At 34.6% G+C, this 24,870-nt stretch overlaps 4 non-coding genes across 4 annotated transcripts; all 4 read left to right on the top strand.

Annotated features, from left to right (window-relative positions):
- Positions 1-2,663: 2,663 nt before the first annotated feature.
- On the top strand, positions 2,664-2,737 carry TRNAN-AUU (transfer RNA asparagine (anticodon AUU)). Its single transcript has one exon. It is a non-coding gene; the product is annotated as a tRNA-Asn (tRNA).
- Positions 2,738-9,673: 6,936 nt separating this feature from the next.
- On the top strand, positions 9,674-9,747 carry TRNAN-AUU (transfer RNA asparagine (anticodon AUU)). Its single transcript has one exon. It is a non-coding gene; the product is annotated as a tRNA-Asn (tRNA).
- A 4,599-nt stretch (positions 9,748-14,346) lies between these two features.
- Positions 14,347-14,420, top strand: TRNAN-AUU (transfer RNA asparagine (anticodon AUU)). The gene has a single exon. It is a non-coding gene; the product is annotated as a tRNA-Asn (tRNA).
- Positions 14,421-21,363: 6,943 nt separating this feature from the next.
- Positions 21,364-21,437, top strand: TRNAN-AUU (transfer RNA asparagine (anticodon AUU)). The gene has a single exon. It is a non-coding gene; the product is annotated as a tRNA-Asn (tRNA).
- Positions 21,438-24,870: the final 3,433 nt, after the last annotated feature.

The raw sequence follows: 24,870 nt of genomic DNA, 5'->3' as shown, positions 1-24,870 counted from the left end.
AAAAATAAAAGAGACAAAATATCAATCCCAGTTTTGGATTACTTAAATTAACAAAAAAAAAATGCATATAGCAGAGGATAGTTTCAATCTGCTTACCTCTGGGTTATGGGCCCAGCATGCTTCCATTGCAGTACTCTGCTGCACATGTAAGTTCAAGAGATCCTGAAGCACTCACTCATCATGGGAAAGTACCAATGTGTTTCTTCGTTGGTTGATGGAAGAAACATCTTACAAAAACTCTCCAGATTATTGACTTTTTAAAGTTTTTCTAGGAAACGTTTTAGATGAATGCTTATTAGCCTTTGTCAGTATGGACTTTTGCAAAGTGTCTCTGTGGCACAATCAGTTAGTATGTATGGCTATTAACCAAAAGGTTGGTGGTTCAATCCCACCCAGGGACCTAATTGACCTTGTTATCAGATTTTGGTGATCTTTAAGTAGACAAGTCAAAATTTCAAACCCCCTGTTATGGTGTAGGGTACCTGGCCTTCTCTGATGTAATCAGAGTTAGATTTGATTCAGTGATTTTATAAAAACAGCTAGGAAGCACAATTTAGCAGTGGGTTGCAGAGAAAAAAAATATGCTGGCAGAAAAATCCAATTGAGTGATTAAACAGCTCTTTATTTTCTGGCTTTATTTTTATGCTAACAAATTTGTTCTCTGAAAAGTGTCCACAAAGCCAAGTCTCTGATTAACACCTTTGTAAGGATGGTTTTTCACCTATTACTAAATTAAACTTGCTTCATTGGAAAGGCAGCAAGATGCATCCTCATTTCAATGTTTACTGAAATAATACAGGTTGACACCAGGAAACATTAACGCCACTGCATCCTTGCTGCTTTCTCATGTGGAAGTCTGTTTAATGTGAAAACAAGGTGATATCTAATTAGCACACAGGTAAGGAATTAAGAAAATCTTTATTTAAGGGTGAAGGTGTTTCTCACAAAATCGTTGCCCCAATGCATCATTGAAATTCAAGCTGGAAAGATGATTTTAATATATCACTTGTACATTTTGTATTGCTCTTCTGGTGACAATGTAGTTTGTTTTTGTCAATTACCATTTTAATAATAGGGTAAAGAAAATTAAGTGGATTTTTGAAAGAAAACAATACTGTCAATATACTATTAAAACAAATTAAAATGGTAAAAGTTATTGTACTTTAAGTAAAAATAAAAGAGCCAAAATATCAATCCCAGTTTTGGATTACTTTAATTAACAAACAAAAAAATGCATATAGCAGAGGATAGTTTCAATCTGCCTACCTCTGGGTTATGGGCCCAGCATGCTTCCATTGCTGTACTCTGCTGCACATGTAAGTGCAAGAGATCCTGAAGCACTCACTCATCATGGGAAAGTACCAATGTGTTTCTTCGTTGGTTGATAGAAGAAACATCTTACAAAAACTCTCCAGATTATTGACTTTTTTAAGTTTTTCTAGGAAACGTTTTAGATGAATGCTTATTAGCATTTGTCAGTATGTACTTTTAGCAAAGTGTCTCTGTGGCGCAATCAGTTAGTGTGTACGGCTATTAACCAAAAGGTTGGTGGTTCAATCCCACCCAGGGACGTAATTGACCTTGTTATCAGATTTTGGTGATCTTTAAGTAGACAAGTTAAATTTCATACCCCCTGTTATGGTGTAGGGTACCTGGCCTTCTCTGATGTAATCAGAGTTAGATTTGATTCAGTGATTTTATAAAAAACAGCTAGGAAGCACAATTTTACAGTGGGTTGCAGAGAAAAAAAATATGCTGGCAGAAAAATCCAATTGAGTGATTAAACAGCTCTTCATTTTCTGGCTTTATTTTTATGCTAACAAATTTGTTCTCTGAAAAGTGTCCACAAAGCCAAGTCTCTGATTAACACCTTTGTAAGGATGGTTTTTCACCTATTACTAAATTAAACTTGCTTCATTGGAAAGGCAGCAAGATGCATCCTCATTTCAATGTCTACTGAAATAATACAGGTTGACACCAGGAAACATTAACGCCACTGCATCCTTGCTGCTTTCTCGTGTGGAAGTCTGTTTAATGTGAAAACAAGGTGATATCTAATTAGCACACAGGTAAGGAATTACGAAAATCTTTATTTAAGGGTGAAGATGTTTCTCACAAAATTGTTGCCCCAATGCATCATTGAAATTCAAGCTGGAAAGATGATTTTAATATATCACTTGTACATTTTGTATTGCTCTTCTGGTGACAATGTAGTTTTTTTGTCAATTACCATTTTAATAACAGGGTAAAGAAAATTAAGTGGATTTTTGAAAGAAAACTATACTGTCAATATACTATTAAAACAAATTAAAATGGTAAAAGTTATTGTACTTTAAGTAAAAATAAAAGAGCAAAAATATCAATCCCAGTTTTGATTACTTAAATTAACAAAAAAAATGCATATAGCAAAGGATAGTTTCAATCTGCCTACCTCTGGGTTATGGGTCCAGCATGCTTCCATTGCAGTACTCTGCTGCCCATGTAAGTGCAAGAGATCCTGAAGCACTCACTCATCATGGGAAAGTACCAATGTGTTTATTCGTTGGTTGATGGAAGAAACATCTTACAAAAACTCTCCAGATTATTGATTTTTTAATGTTTTTCTAGGAAACGTTCTAGATGTATGCTTATTAGCCTTTGTCAGGATGTACTTTTTGCAAAGTGTCTCTGTGGCGCAATCGGTTAGTGTGTTTGGCTATTAACCAAAAGGTTGGTGGTTCAATCCCACCCAGGGATGTAATTAACCTTGTGATCAGATTTTGGTGATATTTAAGTAGACAAGTCAAAATTTCAAACCTCCTCTTATGGTGTAGGGTACATGGCCTTCTCTGATGTAATCAGAGTTAGATTTGATTCAGTGATTTTATAAAAACCAGCTAGAAAGCACAATTTAGCAGTGGGTTGCAGAGAAAAAAAATATGCTGGCAGAAAAATCCAATCGAGTGATTAAACAGCTCATCATTTTCTGGCTTTATTTTTATGCTAACAAATTTGTTCTCTGAAAAGTGTCCACAAAGCCAAGTCTCTGATTAACACCTTTGTAAGGATGGTTTTTCACCTATTACTAAATTAAACTTGCTTCATTGGAAAGGCAGCAAGATGCATCCTCATTTCAATGTCTACTGAAATAATACAAGTTGACACCAGGAAACATTAACGCCACTGCATCCTTGCTGCTTTCTCATGTGGAAGTCTGTTTAATGTGAAAACAAGGTGATATATAATTAGCACACAGGTAAGGAATTAAGAAAATCTTTATTTAAGGGTGAAGATGTTTCTCACAAAATTGTTGACCCAATGCATCATTGAAATTCAAGCTGGAAAGATGATTTTAATATATCACTTGTACATTTTGTATTGCTCTTCTGGTGACAATGTAGTTTGTTTTTGTCAATTACCATTTTAATAATAGGGTAAAGAAAATTAAGTGGATTTTTGAAAGAAAACAATACTGTCAATATACTATTAAAACAAATTAAAATGGTAAAAGTTATTGTACTTTAAGTAAAAATAAAAGAGACAAAATATCAATCCCAGTTTTGGATTACTTTAATTAACAAAAAAAAAATGCATATAGCAGAGGATAGTTTCAATCTGCTTACCTCTGGGTTATGGGCCCAGCATGCTTCCATTGCAGTACTCTGCTGCACATGTAAGTTCAAGAGATCCTGAAGCACTCACTCATCATGGGAAAGTACCAATGTGTTTCTTCGTTGGTTGATGGAAGAAACATCTTACAAAAACTCTCCAGATTATTGACTTTTTAAAGTTTTTCTAGGAAACGTTTTAGATGAATGCTTATTAGCCTTTGTCAGTATGGACTTTTGCAAAGTGTCTCTGTGGCGCAATCAGTTAGTATGTACGGCTATTAACCAAAAGGTTGGTGGTTCAATCCCACCCAGGGACCTAATTGACCTTGTTATCAGATTTTGGTGATCTTTAAGTAGACAAGTCAAAATTTCAAACCCCCTGTTATGGTGTAGGGTACCTGGCCTTCTCTGATGTAATCAGAGTTAGATTTGATTCAGTGATTTTATAAAAACAGCTAGGAAGCACAATTTAGCAGTGGGTTGCAGAGAAAAAAAATATGCTGGCAGAAAAATCCAATTGAGTGATTAAACAGCTCTTTATTTTCTGGCTTTATTTTTATGCTAACAAATTTGTTCTCTGAAAAGTGTCCACAAAGCCAAGTCTCTGATTAACACCTTTGTAAGGATGGTTTTTCACCTATTACTAAATTAAACTTGCTTCATTGGAAAGGCAGCAAGATGCATCCTCATTTCAATGTCTACTGAAATAATACAGGTTGACACCAGGAAACATTAACGCCACTGCATCCTTGCTGCTTTCTCATGTGGAAGTCTGTTTAATGTGAAAACAAGGTGATATCTAATTAGCACACAGGTAAGGAATTAAGAAAATCTTTATTTAAGGGTGAAGGTGTTTCTCACAAAATCGTTGCCCCAATGCATCATTGAAATTCAAGCTGGAAAGATGATTTTAATATATCACTTGTACATTTTGTATTGCTCTTCTGGTGACAATGTAGTTTGTTTTTGTCAATTACCATTTTAATAATAGGGTAAAGAAAATTAAGTGGATTTTTGAAAGAAAACAATACTGTCAATATACTATTAAAACAAATTAAAATGGTAAAAGTTATTGTACTTTAAGTAAAAATAAAAGAGCCAAAATATCAATCCTAGTTTTGGATTACTTTAATTAACAAACAAAAAAATGCATATAGCAGAGGATAGTTTCAATCTGCCTACCTCTGGGTTATGGGCCCAGCATGCTTCCATTGCTGTACTCTGCTGCACATGTAAGTGCAAGAGATCCTGAAGCACTCACTCATCATGGGAAAGTACCAATGTGTTTCTTCGTTGGTTGATAGAAGAAACATCTTACAAAAACTCTCCAGATTATTGACTTTTTTAAGTTTTTCTAGGAAACGTTTTAGATGAATGCTTATTAGCATTTGTCAGTATGTACTTTTAGCAAAGTGTCTCTGTGGCGCAATCAGTTAGTGTGTACGGCTATTAACCAAAAGGTTGGTGGTTCAATCCCACCCAGGGACGTAATTGACCTTGTTATCAGATCTTGGTGATCTTTAAGTAGACAAGTCAAATTTCATACCCCCTGTTATGGTGTAGGGTACCTGGCCTTCTCTGATGTAATCAGAGTTAGATTTGATTCAGTGATTTTATAAAAACATCTAGGAAGCACAATTTAGCAGTGGGTTGCAGAGAAAAAGAAATATGCTGGCAAAAAAACCAAATTGCGTGATTAAACAGCTCTTCATTTTCTGGCTTTATTTTTATGCTAACAAATTTGTTCTCTGAAAAGTGTCCACAAAGCCAAGTCTCTGATTAACACCTTTGTAAGGATGGTTTTTCACCTATTACTAAATTAAACTTGCTTCATTGGAAAGGCAGCAAGATGCATCCTCATTTCAATGTCTACTGAAATAATACAAGTTGACACCAGGAAACATTAACGCCACTGCATCCTTGCTGCTTTCTCATGTGGAAGTCTGTTTAATATGAAAACAAGGTGATATCTAATTAGCACACAGGTAAGGAATTAAGAAAATCTTTATTTAAGGGTGAAGATGTTTCTCACAAAATCGTTGCCCCAATGCATCATTGAAATTCAAGCTGGAAAGATGATTTTAATATATCACTTGTACATTTTGTATTGCTCTTCTGGTGACAATGTAGTTTGTTTTTGTCAATTACCATTTTAATAATAGGGTAAAGAAAATGAAGTGGATTTTTGAAAGAAAACAATACTGTCAATATACTATTAAAACAAATTAAAATGGTAAAAGTTATTGTACTTTAAGTAAAAATAAAAGAGACAAAATATCAATCCCAGTTTTGGATTACTTTAATTAACAAAAAAAATGCATATAGCAGAGGATAGTTTCAATCTGCCTACCTCTGGGTTATGGGCCCAGCATGCTTCCATTGCAGTACTCTGCTGCACATGTAAGTGCAAGAGATCCTGAAGCACTCACTCATCATGGGAAAGTACCAATGTGTTTCTTCGTTGGTTGATGGAAGAAACATCTTACAAAAACTCTCCAGATTATTGACTTTTTAAAGTTTTTCTAGTAAACGTTTTAGATGAATGCTTATTAGCCTTTGTCAGTATGGACTTTTGCAAAGTGTCTCTGTGGCGCAATCAGTTAGTTTGTACGGCTATTAACCATAAGGTTGGTGGTTCAATCCCACCCAGGGACCTAATTGACCTTGTTATCAGATTTTGGTGATCTTTAAGTAGACAAGTCAAAATTTCAAACTCCCTGTTATGGTGTAGGGTACCTGGCCTTCTCTGATGTAATCAGAGTTAGATTTGATTCAGTGATTTCATAAAAACAGCTAGGAAGCACAATTTAGCAGTGGGTTGCAGAGAAAAAAAATATGCTGGCAGAAAAATCCAATCGAGTGATTAAACAGCTCTTCATTTTCTGGCTTTATTTTTATGCTAACAAATTTGTTCTCTGAAAAGTGTCCACAAAGCCAAGTCTCTGATTAACACCTTTGTAAGGATGGTTTTTCACCTATTACTAAATTAAACTTGCTTCATTGGAAAGGCAGCAAGATGCATCCTCATTTCAATGTCTACTGAAATAATACAAGTTGACACCAGGAAACATTAACGCCACTGCATCCTTGCTGCTTTCTCATGTGGAAGTCTGTTTAATATGAAAACAAGGTGATATCTAATTAGCACACAGGTAAGGAATTAAGAAAATCTTTATTTAAGGGTGAAGATGTTTCTCACAAAATCGTTGCCCCAATGCATCATTGAAATTCAAGCTGGAAAGATGATTTTAATATATCACTTGTACATTTTGTATTGCTCTTCTGGTGACAATGTAGTTTGTTTTTGTCAATTACCATTTTAATAATAGGGTAAAGAAAATGAAGTGGATTTTTGAAAGAAAACAATACTGTCAATATACTATTAAAACAAATTAAAATGGTAAAAGTTATTGTACTTTAAGTAAAAATAAAAGAGACAAAATATCAATCCCAGTTTTGGATTACTTTAATTAACAAAAAAAAAATGCATATAGCAGAGGATAGTTTCAATCTGCTTACCTCTGGGTTATGGGCCCAGCATGCTTCCATTGCAGTACTCTGCTGCACATGTAAGTTCAAGAGATCCTGAAGCACGCACTCATCATGGGAAAGTACCAATGTGTTTCTTCGTTGGTTGATGGAAGAAACATCTTACAAAAACTCTCCAGATTATTGACTTTTTAAAGTTTTTCTAGGAAACGTTTTAGATGAATGCTAATTAGCCTTTGCAGTATGAACTTTTGCAAAGTGTCTCTGTGGCGCAATCAGTTAGTATGTACGGCTATTAACCAAAAGGTTGGTGGTTCAATCCCACCCAGGGACCTAATTGACGTTGTTATCAGATTTTGGTGATCTTTAAGTAGACAAGTCAAATTTCATACCCCCTGTTATGGTGTAGGGTACCTGGCCTTCTCTGATGTAATCAGAGTTAGATTTGATTCAGTGATTTTATAAAAACATCTAGGAAGCACAATTTAGCAGTGGGTTGCAGAGAAAAAGAAATATGCTGGCAAAAAAATCAAATTGCGTGATTAAACAGCTCTTTATTTTCTGGCTTTATTTTTATGCTAACAAATTTGTTCTCTGAAAAGTGTCCACAAAGCCAAGTCTCTGATTAACACCTTTGTAAGGATGGTTTTTCACCTATTACTAAATTAAACTTGCTTCATTGGAAAGGCAGCAAGATGCATCCTCATTTCAATGTCTACTGAAATAATACAGGTTGACACCAGGAAACATTAACGCCACTGCATCCTTGCTGCTTTCTCATGTGGAAGTCTGTTTAATGTGAAAACAAGGTGATATCTAATTAGCACACAGGTAAGGAATTAAGAAAATCTTTATTTAAGGGTGAAGATGTTTCTCACAAAATTGTTGACCCAATGCATCATTGAAATTCAAGCTGGAAAGATGATTTTAATATATCACTTGTACATTTTGTATTGCTCTTCTGGTGACAATGTAGTTTTTTTTGTCAATTACCATTTTAATAATAGGGTAAAGAAAATTAAGTGGATTTTTGAAAGAAAACTATACTGTCAATATACTATTAAAACAAATTAAAAATGGTAAAAGTTATTGTACTTTAAGTAAAAATAAAAGAGAAAAAATATCAATCCCAGTTTTGATTACTTAAATTAACAAAAAAAAATGCATATAGCAAAGGATAGTTTCAATCTGCCTACCTCTGGGTTATGGGTCCAGCATGCTTCCATTGCAGTACTCTGCTGCACATGTAAGTGCAAGAGATCCTGAAGCACTCACTCATCATGGGAAAGTACCAATGTGTTTATTCATTGGTTGATGGAAGAAACATCTTACAAAAACTCTCCAGATTATTGATTTTTTAATGTTTTTCTAGGAAACGTTCTAGATGTATGCTTATTAGCCTTTGTCAGTATGTACTGTTTGCAAAGTGTCTCGGTGGCGCAATCGGTTAGTGTGTTCGGCTATTAACCAAAAGTTTGGTGGTTCAATCCCACCCAGGGACATAATTGACCTTGTGATCACATTTTGGTGATATTTAAGTAGACAAGTCAAAATTTCAAACCCCCTCTTATTGTGTAGGGTACCTGGCCTTCTCTGATGTAATCAGAGTTAGATTTGATTCAGTGATTTTATAAAAAACAGCTAGGAAGCACAATTTAGCAGTGGGTTGCAGAGAAAAAAAATATGCTGGCAGAAAAATCCAATTGAGTGATTAAACAGCTCTTCATTTTCTGGCTTTATTTTTATGCTAACAAATTTGTTCTCTGAAAAGTGTCCACAAAGCCAAGTCTCTGATTAACACCTTTGTAAGGATGGTTTTTCACCTATTACTAAATTAAACTTGCTTCATTGGAAAGGCAGCAAGATGCATCCTCATTTCAATGTCTACTGAAATAATACAGGTTGACACCAGGAAACATTAACGCCACTGCATCCTTGCTGCTTTCTCGTGTGGAAGTCTGTTTAATGTGAAAACAAGGTGATATCTAATTAGCACACAGGTAAGGAATTAAGAAAATCTTTATTTAAGGGTGAAGGTGTTTCTCACAAAATTGTTGCCCCAATGCATCATTGAAATTCAAGCTGGAAAGATGATTTTAATATATCACTTGTACATTTTGTATTGCTCTTCTGGTGACAATGTAGTTTTTTTGTCAATTACCATTTTAATAACAGGGTAAAGAAAATTAAGTGGATTTTTGAAAGAAAACTATACTGTCAATATACTATTAAAACAAATTAAAATGGTAAAAGTTATTGTACTTTAAGTAAAAATAAAAGAGCAAAAATATCAATCCCAGTTTTGATTACTTAAATTAACAAAAAAAATGCATATAGCAAAGGATAGTTTCAATCTGCCTACCTCTGGGTTATGGGTCCAGCATGCTTCCATTGCAGTACTCTGCTGCCCATGTAAGTGCAAGAGATCCTGAAGCACTCACTCATCATGGGAAAGTACCAATGTGTTTATTCGTTGGTTGATGGAAGAAACATCTTACAAAAACTCTCCAGATTATTGATTTTTTAATGTTTTTCTAGGAAACGTTCTAGATGTATGCTTATTAGCCTTTGTCAGGATGTACTTTTTGCAAAGTGTCTCTGTGGCGCAATCGGTTAGTGTGTTTGGCTATTAACCAAAAGGTTGGTGGTTCAATCCCACCCAGGGATGTAATTAACCTTGTGATCAGATTTTGGTGATATTTAAGTAGACAAGTCAAAATTTCAAACCTCCTCTTATGGTGTAGGGTACATGGCCTTCTCTGATGTAATCAGAGTTAGATTTGATTCAGTGATTTTATAAAAAACAGCTAGGAAGCACAATTTAGCAGTGGGTTGCAGAGAAAAAAAATATGCTGGCAGAAAAATCCAATCGAGTGATTAAACAGCTCATCATTTTCTGGCTTTATTTTTATGCTAACAAATTTGTTCTCTGAAAAGTGTCCACAAAGCCAAGTCTCTGATTAACACCTTTGTAAGGATGGTTTTTCACCTATTACTAAATTAAACTTGCTTCATTGGAAAGGCAGCAAGATGCATCCTCATTTCAATGTCTACTGAAATAATACAAGTTGACACCAGGAAACATTAACGCCACTGCATCCTTGCTGCTTTCTCATGTGGAAGTCTGTTTAATGTGAAAACAAGGTGATATATAATTAGCACACAGGTAAGGAATTAAGAAAATCTTTATTTAAGGGTGAAGATGTTTCTCACAAAATTGTTGACCCAATGCATCATTGAAATTCAAGCTGGAAAGATGATTTTAATATATCACTTGTACATTTTGTATTGCTCTTCTGGTGACAATGTAGTTTGTTTTTGTCAATTACCATTTTAATAATAGGGTAAAGAAAATTAAGTGGATTTTTGAAAGAAAACAATACTGTCAATATACTATTAAAACAAATTAAAATGGTAAAAGTTATTGTACTTTAAGTAAAAATAAAAGAGACAAAATATCAATCCCAGTTTTGGATTACTTTAATTAACAAAAAAAAAATGCATATAGCAGAGGATAGTTTCAATCTGCTTACCTCTGGGTTATGGGCCCAGCATGCTTCCATTGCAGTACTCTGCTGCACATGTAAGTTCAAGAGATCCTGAAGCACTCACTCATCATGGGAAAGTACCAATGTGTTTCTTCGTTGGTTGATGGAAGAAACATCTTACAAAAACTCTCCAGATTATTGACTTTTTAAAGTTTTTCTAGGAAACGTTTTAGATGAATGCTTATTAGCCTTTGTCAGTATGGACTTTTGCAAAGTGTCTCTGTGGCGCAATCAGTTAGTATGTACGGCTATTAACCAAAAGGTTGGTGGTTCAATCCCACCCAGGGACCTAATTGACCTTGTTATCAGATTTTGGTGATCTTTAAGTAGACAAGTCAAAATTTCAAACCCCCTGTTATGGTGTAGGGTACCTGGCCTTCTCTGATGTAATCAGAGTTAGATTTGATTCAGTGATTTTATAAAAACAGCTAGGAAGCACAATTTAGCAGTGGGTTGCAGAGAAAAAAAATATGCTGGCAGAAAAATCCAATTGAGTGATTAAACAGCTCTTTATTTTCTGGCTTTATTTTTATGCTAACAAATTTGTTCTCTGAAAAGTGTCCACAAAGCCAAGTCTCTGATTAACACCTTTGTAAGGATGGTTTTTCACCTATTACTAAATTAAACTTGCTTCATTGGAAAGGCAGCAAGATGCATCCTCATTTCAATGTCTACTGAAATAATACAGGTTGACACCAGGAAACATTAACGCCACTGCATCCTTGCTGCTTTCTCATGTGGAAGTCTGTTTAATGTGAAAACAAGGTGATATCTAATTAGCACACAGGTAAGGAATTAAGAAAATCTTTATTTAAGGGTGAAGGTGTTTCTCACAAAATCGTTGCCCCAATGCATCATTGAAATTCAAGCTGGAAAGATGATTTTAATATATCACTTGTACATTTTGTATTGCTCTTCTGGTGACAATGTAGTTTGTTTTTGTCAATTACCATTTTAATAATAGGGTAAAGAAAATTAAGTGGATTTTTGAAAGAAAACAATACTGTCAATATACTATTAAAACAAATTAAAATGGTAAAAGTTATTGTACTTTAAGTAAAAATAAAAGAGCCAAAATATCAATCCCAGTTTTGGATTACTTTAATTAACAAACAAAAAAATGCATATAGCAGAGGATAGTTTCAATCTGCCTACCTCTGGGTTATGGGCCCAGCATGCTTCCATTGCTGTACTCTGCTGCACATGTAAGTGCAAGAGATCCTGAAGCACTCACTCATCATGGGAAAGTACCAATGTGTTTCTTCGTTGGTTGATAGAAGAAACATCTTACAAAAACTCTCCAGATTATTGACTTTTTTAAGTTTTTCTAGGAAATGTTTTAGATGAATGCTTATTAGCATTTGTCAGTATGTACTTTTAGCAAAGTGTCTCTGTGGCGCAATCAGTTAGTGTGTACGGCTATTAACCAAAAGGTTGGTGGTTCAATCCCACCCAGGGACGTAATTGACCTTGTTATCAGATTTTGGTGATCTTTAAGTAGACAAGTCAAATTTCATACCCCCTGTTATGGTGTAGGGTACCTGGCCTTCTCTGATGTAATCAGAGTTAGATTTGATTCAGTGATTTTATAAAAACATCTAGGAAGCACAATTTAGCAGTGGGTTGCAGAGAAAAAGAAATATGCTGGCAAAAAAACCAAATTGCGTGATTAAACAGCTCTTCATTTTCTGGCTTTATTTTTATGCTAACAAATTTGTTCTCTGAAAAGTGTCCACAAAGCCAAGTCTCTGATTAACACCTTTGTAAGGATGGTTTTTCACCTATTACTAAATTAAACTTGCTTCATTGGAAAGGCAGCAAGATGCATCCTCATTTCAATGTCTACTGAAATAATACAAGTTGACACCAGGAAACATTAACGCCACTGCATCCTTGCTGCTTTCTCATGTGGAAGTCTGTTTAATATGAAAACAAGGTGATATCTAATTAGCACACAGGTAAGGAATTAAGAAAATCTTTATTTAAGGGTGAAGATGTTTCTCACAAAATCGTTGCCCCAATGCATCATTGAAATTCAAGCTGGAAAGATGATTTTAATATATCACTTGTACATTTTGTATTGCTCTTCTGGTGACAATGTAGTTTGTTTTTGTCAATTACCATTTTAATAATAGGGTAAAGAAAATGAAGTGGATTTTTGAAAGAAAACAATACTGTCAATATACTATTAAAACAAATTAAAATGGTAAAAGTTATTGTACTTTAAGTAAAAATAAAAGAGACAAAATATCAATCCCAGTTTTGGATTACTTGAATTAACAAAAAAAATGCATATAGCAGAGGATAGTTTCAATCTGCCTACCTCTGGGTTATGGGCCCAGCATGCTTCCATTGCAGTACTCTGCTGCACATGTAAGTGCAAGAGATCCTGAAGCACTCACTCATCATGGGAAAGTACCAATGTGTTTCTTCGTTGGTTGATGGAAGAAACATCTTACAAAAACTCTCCAGATTATTGACTTTTTAAAGTTTTTCTAGGAAACGTTTTAGATGAATGCTAATTAGCCTTTGTCAGTATGGACTTTTGCAAAGTGTCTCTGTGGCGCAATCAGTTAGTTTGTACGGCTATTAACCATAAGGTTGGTGGTTCAATCCCACCCAGGGACCTAATTGACCTTGTTATCAGATTTTGGTGATCTTTAAGTAGACAAGTCAAAATTTCAAACTCCCTGTTATGGTGTAGGGTACCTGGCCTTCTCTGATGTAATCAGAGTTAGATTTGATTCAGTGATTTCATAAAAACAGCTAGGAAGCACAATTTAGCAGTGGGTTGCAGAGAAAAAAAATATGCTGGCAGAAAAATCCAATCGAGTGATTAAACAGCTCTTCATTTTCTGGCTTTATTTTTATGCTAACAAATTTGTTCTCTGAAAAGTGTCCACAAAGCCAAGTCTCTGATTAACACCTTTGTAAGGATGGTTTTTCACCTATTACTAAATTAAACTTGCTTCATTGGAAAGGCAGCAAGATGCATCCTCATTTCAATGTCTACTGAAATAATACAGGTTGACACCAGGAAACATTAACGCCACTGCATCCTTGCTGCTTTCTCATGTGGAAGTCTGTTTAATATGAAAACAAGGTGATATCTAATTAGCACACAGGTAAGGAATTAAGAAAATCTTTATTTAAGGGTGAAGATGTTTCTCACAAAATCGTTGCCCCAATGCATCATTGAAATTCAAGCTGGAAAGATGATTTTAATATATCACTTGTACATTTTGTATTGCTCTTCTGGTGACAATGTAGTTTTTTTGTCAATTACCATTTTAATAACAGGGTAAAGAAAATTAAGTGGATTTTTGAAAGAAAACTATACTGTCAATATACTATTAAAACAAATTAAAATGGTAAAAGTTATTGTACTTTAAGTAAAAATAAAAGAGCAAAAATATCAATCCCAGTTTTGATTACTTAAATTAACAAAAAAAATGCATATAGCAAAGGATAGTTTCAATCTGCCTACCTCTGGGTTATGGGTCCAGCATGCTTCCATTGCAGTACTCTGCTGCCCATGTAAGTTCAAGAGATCCTGAAGCACTCACTCATCATGGGAAAGTACCAATGTGTTTATTCGTTGGTTGATGGAAGAAACATCTTACAAAAACTCTCCAGATTATTGATTTTTTAATGTTTTTCTAGGAAACGTTCTAGATGTATGCTTATTAGCCTTTGTCAGTATGTACTTTTTGCAAAGTGTCTCTGTGGCGCAATCGGTTAGTGTGTTTGGCTATTAACCAAAAGGTTGGTGGTTCAATCCCACCCAGGGACGTAATTAACCTTGTGATCAGATTTTGGTGATATTTAAGTAGACAAGTCAAAATTTCAAACCTCCTCTTATGGTGTAGGGTACATGGCCTTCTCTGATGTAATCAGAGTTAGATTTGATTCAGTGATTTTATAAAAAACAGCTAGGAAGCACAATTTAGCAGTGGGTTGCAGAGAAAAAAAATATGCTGGCAGAAAAATCCAATTGAGTGATTAAACAGCTCTTCATTTTCTGGCTTTATTTTTATGCTAACAAATTTGTTCTCTGAAAAGTGTCCACAAAGCCAAGTCTCTGATTAACACCTTTGTAAGGATGGTTTTTCACCTATTACTAAATTAAACTTGCTTCATTGGAAAGGCAGCAAGATGCATCCTCATTTCAATGTCTACTGAAATAATACAAGTTGACACCAGGAAACATTAACGCCACTGCATCCTTGCTGCTTTCTCATGTGGAAGTCTGTTTAATGTGAAAACAAGGTGATATATAATTAGCACACAGGTAAGGAATTAAGAAAATCTTTATTTAAGGGTGAAGATGTTTCTCACAAAATTGTTGACCCAATGCATCATTGAAATTCAAGCTGGAAAGATGATTTTAATATATCACTTGTACATTTTGTATTGCTCTTCTGGTGACAATGTAGTTTGTTTTTGTCAATTACCATTTTAATAATAGGGTAAAGAAAATTAAGTGGATTTTTGAAAGAAAACAATACTGTCAATATACTATTAAAACAAATTAAAATGGTAAAAGTTATTGTACTTTAAGTAAAAATAAAAGAGACAAAATATCAATCCCAGTTTTGGATTACTTTAATTAACAAAAAAAAAATGCATATAGCAGAGGATAGTTTCAATCTGCCTACCTCTGGGTTATGGGCCCAGCATGCTTCCATTGCAGTACTCTGCTGCACATGTAAGTTCAAGAGATCCTGAAGCACTCACTCATCATGGGAAAGTACCAATGTGTTTCTTCGTTGGTTGATGGAAGAAACATCTTACAAAAACTCTCCAGATTATTGACTTTTTAAAGTTTTTCTAGGAAACGTTTTAGATGAATGCTTATTAGCCTTTGTCAGTATGGACTTTTGCAAAGTGTCTCTGTGGCGCAATCAGTTAGTATGTACGGCTATTAACCAAAAGGTTGGTGGTTCAATCCCACCCAGGGACCTAATTGACCTTGTTATCAGATTTTGGTGATCTTTAAGTAGACAAGTCAAAATTTCAAACCCCCTGTTATGGTGTAGGGTACCTGGCCTTCTCTGATGTAATCAGAGTTAGATTTGATTCAGTGATTTTATAAAAACAGCTAGGAAGCACAATTTAGCAGTGGGTTGCAGAGAAAAAAAATATGCTGGCAGAAAAATCCAATTGAGTGATTAAACAGCTCTTTATTTTCTGGCTTTATTTTTATGCTAACAAATTTGTTCTCTGAAAAGTGTCCACAAAGCCAAGTCTCTGATTAACACCTTTGTAAGGATGGTTTTTCACCTATTACTAAATTAAACTTGCTTCATTGGAAAGGCAGCAAGATGCATCCTCATTTCAATGTCTACTGAAATAATACAGGTTGACACCAGGAAACATTAACGCCACTGCATCCTTGCTGCTTTCTCATGTGGAAGTCTGTTTAATGTGAAAACAAGGTGATATCTAATTAGCACACAGGTAAGGAATTAAGAAAATCTTTATTTAAGGGTGAAGGTGTTTCTCACAAAATCGTTGCCCCAATGCATCATTGAAATTCAAGCTGGAAAGATGATTTTAATATATCACTTGTACATTTTGTATTGCTCTTCTGGTGACAATGTAGTTTGTTTTTGTCAATTTCCATTTTAATAATAGGGTAAAGAAAATTAAGTGGATTTTTGAAAGAAAACAATACTGTCAATATACTATTAAAACAAATTAAAATGGTAAAAGTTATTGTACTTTAAGTAAAAATAAAAGAGCCAAAATATCAATCCCAGTTTTGGATTACTTTAATTAACAAACAAAAAAATGCATATAGCAGAGGATAGTTTCAATCTGCCTACCTCTGGGTTATGGGCCCAGCATGCTTCCATTGCTGTACTCTGCTGCACATGTAAGTGCAAGAGATCCTGAAGCACTCACTCATCATGGGAAAGTACCAATGTGTTTCTTCGTTGGTTGATAGAAGAAACATCTTACAAAAACTCTCCAGATTATTGACTTTTTTAAGTTTTTCTAGGAAACGTTTTAGATGAATGCTTATTAGCATTTGTCAGTATGTACTTTTAGCAAAGTGTCTCTGTGGCGCAATCAGTTAGTGTGTACGGCTATTAACCAAAAGGTTGGTGGTTCAATCCCACCCAGGGACGTAATTGACCTTGTTATCAGATTTTGGTGATCTTTAAGTAGACAAGTCAAATTTCATACCCCCTGTTATGGTGTAGGGTACCTGGCCTTCTCTGATGTAATCAGAGTTAGATTTGATTCAGTGATTTTATAAAAACATCTAGGAAGCACAATTTAGCAGTGGGTTGCAGAGAAAAAGAAATATGCTGGCAAAAAAACCAAATTGCGTGATTAAACAGCTCTTCATTTTCTGGCTTTATTTTTATGCTAACAAATTTGTTCTCTGAAAAGTGTCCACAAAGCCAAGTCTCTGATTAACACCTTTGTAAGGATGGTTTTTCACCTATTACTAAATTAAACTTGCTTCATTGGAAAGGCAGCAAGATGCATCCTCATTTCAATGTCTACTGAAATAATACAAGTTGACACCAGGAAACATTAACGCCACTGCATCCTTGCTGCTTTCTCATGTGGAAGTCTGTTTAATATGAAAACAAGGTGATATCTAATTAGCACACAGGTAAGGAATTAAGAAAATCTTTATTTAAGGGTGAAGATGTTTCTCACAAAATCGTTGCCCCAATGCATCATTGAAATTCAAGCTGGAAAGATGATTTTAATATATCACTTGTACATTTTGTATTGCTCTTCTGGTGACAATGTAGTTTGTTTTTGTCAATTACCATTTTAATAATAGGGTAAAGAAAATGAAGTGGATTTTTGAAAGAAAACAATACTGTCAATATACTATTAAAACAAATTAAAATGGTAAAAGTTATTGTACTTTAAGTAAAAATAAAAGAGACAAAATATCAATCCCAGTTTTGGATTACTTTAATTAACAAACAAAAAAATGCATATAGCAGAGGATAGTTTCAATCTGCCTACCTCTGGGTTATGGGCCCAGCATGCTTCCATTGCAGTACTCTGCTGCACATGTAAGTTCAAGAGATCCTGAAGCACTCACTCATCATGGGAAAGTACCAATGTGTTTCTTCGTTGGTTGATGGAAGAAACATCTTACAAAAACTCTCCAGATTATTGACTTTTTAAAGTTTTTCTAGGAAACGTTTTAGATGAATGCTTATTAGCCTTTGTCAGTATGGACTTTTGCAAAGTGTCTCTGTGGCGCAATCAGTTAGTATGTACGGCTATTAACCAAAAGGTTGGTGGTTCAATCCCACCCAGGGACCTAATTGACCTTGTTATCAGATTTTGGTGATCTTTAAGTAGACAAGTCAAAATTTCAAACCCCCTGTTATGGTGTAGGGTACCTGGCCTTCTCTGATGTAATCAGAGTTAGATTTGATTCAGTGATTTTATAAAAACAGCTAGGAAGCACAATTTAGCAGTGGGTTGCAGAGAAAAAAAATATGCTGGCAGAAAAATCCAATTGAGTGATTAAACAGCTCTTTATTTTCTGGCTTTATTTTTATGCTAACAAATTTGTTCTCTGAAAAGTGTCCACAAAGCCAAGTCTCTGATTAACACCTTTGTAAGGATGGTTTTTCACCTATTACTAAATTAAACTTGCTTCATTGGAAAGGCAGCAAGATGCATCCTCATTTCAATGTCTACTGAAATAATACAGGTTGACACCAGGAAACATTAACGCCACTGCATCCTTGCTGCTTTCTCATGTGGAAGTCTGTTTAATGTGAAAACAAGGTGATATCTAATTAGCACACAGGTAAGGAATTAAGAAAATCTTTATTTAAGGGTGAAGGTGTTTCTCACAAAATCGTTGCCCCAATGCATCATTGAAATTCAAGCTGGAAAGATGATTTTAATATATCACTTGTACATTTTGTATTGCTCTTCTGGTGACAATGTAGTTTGTTTTTGTCAATTTCCATTTTAATAATAGGGTAAAGAAAATTAAGTGGATTTTTGAAAGAAAACAATACTGTCAATATACTATTAAAACAAATTAAAATGGTAAAAGTTATTGTACTTTAAGTAAAAATAAAAGAGCCAAAATATCAATCCCAGTTTTGGATTACTTTAATTAACAAACAAAAAAATGCATATAGCAGAGGATAGTTTCAATCTGCCTACCTCTGGGTTATGGGCCCAGCATGCTTCCATTGCTGTACTCTGCTGCACATGTAAGTGCAAGAGATCCTGAAGCACTCACTCATCATGGGAAAGTACCAATGTGTTTCTTCGTTGGTTGATAGAAGAAACATCTTACAAAAACTCTCCAGATTATTGACTTTTTTAAGTTTTTCTAGGAAACGTTTTAGATGAATGCTTATTAGCATTTGTCAGTATGTACTTTTAGCAAAGTGTCTCTGTGGCGCAATCAGTTAGTGTGTACGGCTATTAACCAAAAGGTTGGTGGTTCAATCCCACCCAGGGACGTAATTGACCTTGTTATCAGATTTTGGTGATCTTTAAGTAGACAAGTCAAATTTCATACCCCCTGTTATGGTGTAGGGTACCTGGCCTTCTCTGATGTAATCAGAGTTAGATTTGATTCAGTGATTTTATAAAAACATCTAGGAAGCACAATTTAGCAGTGGGTTGCAGAGAAAAAGAAATATGCTGGCAAAAAAACCAAATTGCGTGATTAAACAGCTCTTCATTTTCTGGCTTTATTTTTATGCTAACAAATTTGTTCTCTGAAAAGTGTCCACAAAGCCAAGTCTCTGATTAACACCTTTGTAAGGATGGTTTTTCACCTATTACTAAATTAAACTTGCTTCATTGGAAAGGCAGCAAGATGCATCCTCATTTCAATGTCTACTGAAATAATACAAGTTGACACCAGGAAACATTAACGCCACTGCATCCTTGCTGCTTTCTCATGTGGAAGTCTGTTTAATATGAAAACAAGGTGATATCTAATTAGCACACAGGTAAGGAATTAAGAAAATCTTTATTTAAGGGTGAAGATGTTTCTCACAAAATCGTTGCCCCAATGCATCATTGAAATTCAAGCTGGAAAGATGATTTTAATATATCACTTGTACATTTTGTATTGCTCTTCTGGTGACAATGTAGTTTGTTTTTGTCAATTACCATTTTAATAATAGGGTAAAGAAAATGAAGTGGATTTTTGAAAGAAAACAATACTGTCAATATACTATTAAAACAAATTAAAATGGTAAAAGTTATTGTACTTTAAGTAAAAATAAAAGAGACAAAATATCAATCCCAGTTTTGGATTACTTTAATTAACAAACAAAAAAATGCATATAGCAGAGGATAGTTTCAATCTGCCTACCTCTGGGTTATGGGCCCAGCATGCTTCCATTGCAGTACTCTGCTGCACATGTAAGTTCAAGAGATCCTGAAGCACTCACTCATCATGGGAAAGTACCAATGTGTTTCTTCGTTGGTTGATGGAAGAAACATCTTACAAAAACTCTCCAGATTATTGACTTTTTAAAGTTTTTCTAGGAAACGTTTTAGATGAATGCTTATTAGCCTTTGTCAGTATGGACTTTTGCAAAGTGTCTCTGTGGCGCAATCAGTTAGTTTGTACGGCTATTAACCATAAGGTTGGTGGTTCAATCCCACCCAGGGACCTAATTGACCTTGTTATCAGATTTTGGTGATCTTTAAGTAGACAAGTCAAAATTTCAAACTCCCTGTTATGGTGTAGGGTACCTGGCCTTCTCTGATGTAATCAGAGTTAGATTTGATTCAGTGATTTCATAAAAACAGCTAGGAAGCACAATTTAGCAGTGGGTTGCAGAGAAAAAAAATATGCTGGCAGAAAAATCCAATCGAGTGATTAAACAGCTCTTCATTTTCTGGCTTTATTTTTATGCTAACAAATTTGTTCTCTGAAAAGTGTCCACAAAGCCAAGTCTCTGATTAACACCTTTGTAAGGATGGTTTTTCACCTATTACTAAATTAAACTTGCTTCATTGGAAAGGCAGCAAGATGCATCCTCATTTCAATGTCTACTGAAATAATACAGGTTGACACCAGGAAACATTAACGCCACTGCATCCTTGCTGCTTTCTCATGTGGAAGTCTGTTTAATATGAAAACAAGGTGATATCTAATTAGCACACAGGTAAGGAATTAAGAAAATCTTTATTTAAGGGTGAAGATGTTTCTCACAAAATCGTTGCCCCAATGCATCATTGAAATTCAAGCTGGAAAGATGATTTTAATATATCACTTGTACATTTTGTATTGCTCTTCTGGTGACAATGTAGTTTTTTTGTCAATTACCATTTTAATAACAGGGTAAAGAAAATTAAGTGGATTTTTGAAAGAAAACTATACTGTCAATATACTATTAAAACAAATTAAAATGGTAAAAGTTATTGTACTTTAAGTAAAAATAAAAGAGCAAAAATATCAATCCCAGTTTTGATTACTTAAATTAACAAAAAAAATGCATATAGCAAAGGATAGTTTCAATCTGCCTACCTCTGGGTTATGGGTCCAGCATGCTTCCATTGCAGTACTCTGCTGCCCATGTAAGTGCAAGAGATCCTGAAGCACTCACTCATCATGGGAAAGTACCAATGTGTTTATTCGTTGGTTGATGGAAGAAACATCTTACAAAAACTCTCCAGATTATTGATTTTTTAATGTTTTTCTAGGAAACGTTCTAGATGTATGCTTATTAGCCTTTGTCAGTATGTACTTTTTGCAAAGTGTCTCTGTGGCGCAATCGGTTAGTGTGTTTGGCTATTAACCAAAAGGTTGGTGGTTCAATCCCACCCAGGGACGTAATTAACCTTGTGATCAGATTTTGGTGATATTTAAGTAGACAAGTCAAAATTTCAAACCTCCTCTTATGGTGTAGGGTACATGGCCTTCTCTGATGTAATCAGAGTTAGATTTGATTCAGTGATTTTATAAAAAACAGCTAGGAAGCACAATTTAGCAGTGGGTTGCAGAGAAAAAAAATATGCTGGCAGAAAAATCCAATTGAGTGATTAAACAGCTCTTCATTTTCTGGCTTTATTTTTATGCTAACAAATTTGTTCTCTGAAAAGTGTCCACAAAGCCAAGTCTCTGATTAACACCTTTGTAAGGATGGTTTTTCACCTATTACTAAATTAAACTTGCTTCATTGGAAAGGCAGCAAGATGCATCCTCATTTCAATGTCTACTGAAATAATACAAGTTGACACCAGGAAACATTAACGCCACTGCATCCTTGCTGCTTTCTCATGTGGAAGTCTGTTTAATGTGAAAACAAGGTGATATCTAATTAGCACACAGGTAAGGAATTAAGAAAATCTTTATTTAAGGGTGAAGATGTTTCTCACAAAATCGTTGCCCCAATGCATCATTGAAATTCAAGCTGGAAAGATGATTTTAATATATCACTTGTACATTTTGTATTGCTCTTCTGGTGACAATGTAGTTTGTTTTTGTCAATTACCATTTAATAATAGGGTAAAGAAAATTAAGTGGATTTTTGAAAGACAACAATACTGTCAATATACTATTAAAACAAATTAAAATGGTAAAAGTTATTGTACTTTAAGTAAAAATAAAAGAGCCAAAATATCAATCCCAGTTTTGGATTACTTTAATTAACAAAAAAAAAAAGCATACAGCAGAGGATAGTTTCAATCTGCCTACCTCTGGGTTATGGGTCCAGCATGCTTCCATTGCTGTACTCTGCTGCACATGTAAGTGCAAGAGATCCTGAAGCACTCACTCATCACGGGAAAGTACCAATGTGTTTCTTCGTTGGTTGATGGAAGAAACATCTTACAAAAATTCTCCAGATTATTGACTTTTTAAAGTTTTGCTAGGAAACGTTTTAGATGAATGCTTATTAGCCTTTGTCAGTATGGACTTTTGCAAAGTGTCTCTGTGGCGCAATCAGTTAGTATGTACGGCTATTAACCAAAAGGTTGGTGGTTCAATCCCACCCAGGGACCTAATTGACCTTGTTATCAGATTTTGGTGATCTTTAAGTAGACAAGTCAAAATTTCAAACCCCCTGTTATGGTGTAGGGTACTTGGCCTTCTCTGATGTAAACAGAGTTAGATTTGATTCAGTGATTTTATAAAAACATCTAGGAAGCACAATTTAGCAGTGGGTTGCAGAGAAAAAAAATATGCTGGCAGAAAAATCCAATTGAGTGATTAAACAGCTCTTTATTTTCTGGCTTTATTTTTATGCTAACAAATTTGTTCTCTGAAAAGTGTCCACAAAGCCAAGTCTCTGATTAACACCTTTGTAAGGATGGTTTTTCACCTATTACTAAATTAAACTTGCTTCATTGGAAAGGCAGCAAGATGCATCCTCATTTCAATGTCTACTGAAATAATACAGGTTGACACCAGGAAACATTAACGCCACTGCATCCTTGCTGCTTTCTCATGTGGAAGTCTGTTTAATATGAAAACAAGGTGATATCTAATTAGCACACAGGTAAGGAATTAAGAAAATCTTTATTTAAGGGTGAAGATGTTTCTCACAAAATCGTTGCCCCAATGCATCATTGAAATTCAAGCTGGAAAGATGATTTTAATATATCACTTGTACATTTTGTATTGCTCTTCTGGTGACAATGTAGTTTGTTTTTGTCAATTACCATTTTAATAATAGGGTAAAGAAAATGAAGTGGATTTTTGAAAGAAAACAATACTGTCAATATACTATTAAAACAAATTAAAATGGTAAAAGTTATTGTACTTTAAGTAAAAATAAAAGAGACAAAATATCAATCCCAGTTTTGGATTACTTTAATTAACAAAAAAAAAATGCATATAGCAGAGGATAGTTTCAATCTGCTTACCTCTGGGTTATGGGCCCAGCATGCTTCCATTGCAGTACTCTGCTGCACATGTAAGTTCAAGAGATCCTGAAGCACTCACTCATCATGGGAAAGTACCAATGTGTTTCTTCGTTGGTTGATGGAAGAAACATCTTACAAAAACTCTCCAGATTATTGACTTTTTAAAGTTTTTCTAGGAAACGTTTTAGATGAATGCTTATTAGCCTTTGTCAGTATGGACTTTTGCAAAGTGTCTCTGTGGCGCAATCAGTTAGTATGTACGGCTATTAACCAAAAGGTTGGTGGTTCAATCCCACCCAGGGACCTAATTGACCTTGTTATCAGATTTTGGTGATCTTTAAGTAGACAAGTCAAAATTTCAAACCCCCTGTTATGGTGTAGGGTACCTGGCCTTCTCTGATGTAATCAGAGTTAGATTTGATTCAGTGATTTTATAAAAACAGCTAGGAAGCACAATTTAGCAGTGGGTTGCAGAGAAAAAAAATATGCTGGCAGAAAAATCCAATTGAGTGATTAAACAGCTCTTTATTTTCTGGCTTTATTTTTATGCTAACAAATTTGTTCTCTGAAAAGTGTCCACAAAGCCAAGTCTCTGATTAACACCTTTGTAAGGATGGTTTTTCACCTATTACTAAATTAAACTTGCTTCATTGGAAAGGCAGCAAGATGCATCCTCATTTCAATGTTTACTGAAATAATACAGGTTGACACCAGGAAACATTAACGCCACTGCATCCTTGCTGCTTTCTCATGTGGAAGTCTGTTTAATGTGAAAACAAGGTGATATCTAATTAGCACACAGGTAAGGAATTAAGAAAATCTTTATTTAAGGGTGAAGGTGTTTCTCACAAAATCGTTGCCCCAATGCATCATTGAAATTCAAGCTGGAAAGATGATTTTAATATATCACTTGTACATTTTGTATTGCTCTTCTGGTGACAATGTAGTTTGTTTTTGTCAATTACCAATTTAATAATAGGGTAAAGAAAATTAAGTGGATTTTTGAAAGAAAACAATACTGTCAATATACTATTAAAACAAATTAAAATGGTAAAAGTTATTGTACTTTAAGTAAAAATAAAAGAGCCAAAATATCAATCCCAGTTTTGGATTACTTTAATTAACAAACAAAAAAATGCATATAGCAGAGGATAGTTTCAATCTGCCTACCTCTGGGTTATGGGCCCAGCATGCTTCCATTGCTGTACTCTGCTGCACATGTAAGTGCAAGAGATCCTGAAGCACTCACTCATCATGGGAAAGTACCAATGTGTTTCTTCGTTGGTTGATAGAAGAAACATCTTACAAAAACTCTCCAGATTATTGACTTTTTTAAGTTTTTCTAGGAAACGTTTTAGATGAATGCTTATTAGCATTTGTCAGTATGTACTTTTAGCAAA

Source organism: Pseudophryne corroboree, unplaced genomic scaffold, assembly GCF_028390025.1.
Source record: "Pseudophryne corroboree isolate aPseCor3 unplaced genomic scaffold, aPseCor3.hap2 scaffold_2952, whole genome shotgun sequence".
Classification (NCBI taxonomy): domain Eukaryota; kingdom Metazoa; phylum Chordata; class Amphibia; order Anura; family Myobatrachidae; genus Pseudophryne; species Pseudophryne corroboree.
This window is presented reverse-complemented; position numbering and strand designations above follow the sequence as displayed.